This window comes from Cupressus sempervirens, chromosome 8, assembly GCF_028749045.1.
Source record: "Cupressus sempervirens isolate cs-2001-9-10 chromosome 8, ASM2874904v1, whole genome shotgun sequence".
In the NCBI taxonomy this organism is placed as follows: Eukaryota; Viridiplantae; Streptophyta; class Pinopsida; order Cupressales; family Cupressaceae; genus Cupressus; species Cupressus sempervirens.
Window position 1 is genome coordinate 475,468,585 of NC_143125.1, and position 3,128 is coordinate 475,471,712.

Genomic DNA, 3,128 nt, shown 5'->3' on the forward strand with positions numbered 1-3,128 from the left:
TAGATCAATATTGAGCAACATTCTCACCTTCTTGCATTCTCATATCATCAAATTTACCTCTAAGACTTTCAGATTTGGCTCTTAAGACATTTGTGTCTCCTCCATGAATGGTGCATAGAGTATCCCACATCTCCTTTGCAAAATCACAATCCTTGATGTCATCAAACTTAGCATAACTTAGGGTAGAGGCAATCTCCAACATTGCATAATTTGTTCTTTCTTCTTTTTTAGATCATCAACAGTTAGGGCTCCAACAGGATCAACATGCTCAGTGATGAGGTAGATTGTGCATGGTCTCCAAGACCTCTTAGATGTAGCTTCATCAGACTTTTCCATGCAGGGAAGTTCTCCTTGTTAAGCTTGGGTACCTCTCTTTTTGACATATTGATCTTTTGCTTCTAGTACCTTCAAACTAGTCCTCTCAAGCAGATGACTCTAATAGAAATTGTTGAAATTCTTTAGAATAACTGAGAGTGGGGGGGGGTGTGTTGAATCAATTATCCAAGGTCTAGATATAAAACTTTTCACAACTTAGTGAACCCATATACATAAAACCTTATTATGTATGCATCCATTAGATCATACAATACTTAAACTTTGTAGGTTACCATCCTAGGTCAAAATAACTTTGCAAAAATGTAAACATGAAACATAATAGATTCAATAACACATTTGACACATGGATTTTATGTGGAAACCCAATTTGGGAAAAACCACCAATAACATGCTACTAATTCCCACTCTTTTGAAGTGATGCCCCGTGAAAGGGCAACCCTGTTAAAGGTTACAATACACACTGTTAAACGTAACCTAGTTAGAGGATTTCAATCACTTTGTTAGGAGTGAGCCTTGTTAGAGGACTATTGACCATTCACTTTGAATGTCACTCGGTTAAAGGATTTATAAATAACTGTTAGGTGTTGCAACCTTAATCTAAAGGATTTACCCTCGACTGATATAATGACTCAAAAGTAACATTAAGGCTTGATCTAACAATAAATTACAACTCACTTCTAGATTATAGATCTTTATTTCAGTCATCCATTTTTCTTAGCTTTCACACACTTAGCTCTGATAGCTTGTTCACCCTTCAAACATTCATACTCTAAAGCCTTCTTGCTTTGTATGCCAATTGTAGTCTCTTCTGTTTGGCCATTGAATGAAGCAAATACCCTAGACTCCTTGTCTTTCTTAGGTTCTTGCACATGACAACCTTTTCTTTTGACCAACTCTCTCTATAAATAGAGATTTAAGATCTTTTACCATTTAACCTCAATCGTCCATTTTAGGATTAGGTAGGATACAATGAATCTACTCACTTTTCTATTTGGTTCCTCTAGAAACATCTTCTTCAATCCTCTTTGAATTCACCATAAAATGATTTACCTTGAATGTTGTGCCACCAACTCATCATAGTTATCTTCCACATGCTTCACACAGTTCAAGAAAATAAAATAGTTAGCTGAGATTTGTCAAATCTATGATTTAACATGAATATTGGCACTCAACATCAATATGTTGTCACTTGGCTTCCATATTGTTCTTTCACTCATCTTCCATTAGTTTACTTGGCAAACACTAAAGTTTACTGATTTTTGACATCAACTAAACTTTACTCGGCTTACACTAAGTTGACTCGGCATACATTGAATCTTTACTTTGCTCAGCTCCAACTGTTTTTGCTTGACTTGCACTAACTTTGCTTGGCACCTACTGTCCACTCAATCAAGCTTGACAAACACAATTCTTCTTACTTGTTCTTCTAGACTTAATTAGTGCATCAAACCTTTGCAGCCTTAAGTAGATAAACAATAAACTATATCATCACTGCCTTAACTGATCTTTGTACTCCTTTTTCATACCATAACTCAACCTTTCCTCTAGGTGCTCTTGTTATCTTATTTGATCAGTCCCTCTCCATTAATCAAACAAATGATAGTACTCAAATCAATTAAGCAATTGTCTTACCAACAAATAGTAGGTTTGACATCAGTGACAAGACAATGATTTTTCAATTACAGGTTCTTCTCTTCAAAATAATCTCATATCAACATACGACCAGAGAGTGAAAATGGTACAAATCTCACCGTATCCCCATTAGGATCCTTTTCACATCTAACAATTTTTTTGTTCATATGTAACCTATCTAGTCTGCAATAAATTCTTTTGTCCCTCATTTGAAAATTAGATCATGTATACCATATGCTATACTGGTCTCCTTTTGTCTTGTAGTGGGATCAGAGAGTTTTAGTTTATTAATCATTCTATTCTAATAGAACTATTTATTACCTTTCCATTTAAATTTGACACCTTCAATTTTGTCCCGAGCCCTTTTAATCATGTTAAAGTCATCGAAAATCAATGAAGGAACATCTTTAAGCTAAAACTTTTTTTCCATAACTCTATCCTTTCATTGTAATTGTTGGGGCAGTAGACTGAGAAAATATAAAACTACTCTCCATTATGATTAAAGATAATCCAAATATCCCTATTACAAGAGGACACTCCTCATTCCTTTAAAAACTTACTCCATTTAGGTCCTACAAGGATGGATATGCTTCCTATCCCTTTAGGGTGGGAAGAAAAATAGGTCTTAACATCTTTCCAAATACACTTCAAGGCAATCGCAAGGGAAAATCCTACAACCTTGACCTCTTGCATCGTGAAAATGTCAATATCCTTACTCATCATAAGAAATTTTTTTATAATATATTTCCTGGCAATAGACTCTTGTCCTCTAACATTCCAAGTAGCACACTTTAGGTTCCACATGTTTCTAATCTGTTACTCAGTATCTATGAGGGTTCATAAGTTCTTGAAGCACTCTAAGATCTTTGTTCTAGGGATCTTAGTAAGCTTGGAGTTCCCACTTGTCAATTTAGGCCTCCCTCTTTTCCTTCTAGAGATTCTACCTTCCACTATGTTTTTATCTTCACTAGGTCTAATATTGCTCAAACTTTTCTTTTTTACTTCTACTGTTGAGATTAGATGCACTAAAAATAAAGGGACCCCTTTCATAATCAGGTTTCAACAATCATCAATTTAACCTTAATAGGTACAAGATTAGGATTAGGGGCATCATCCATACCTAAACTTACAAGGGCACTACTTTTGACTTGATATTGCCA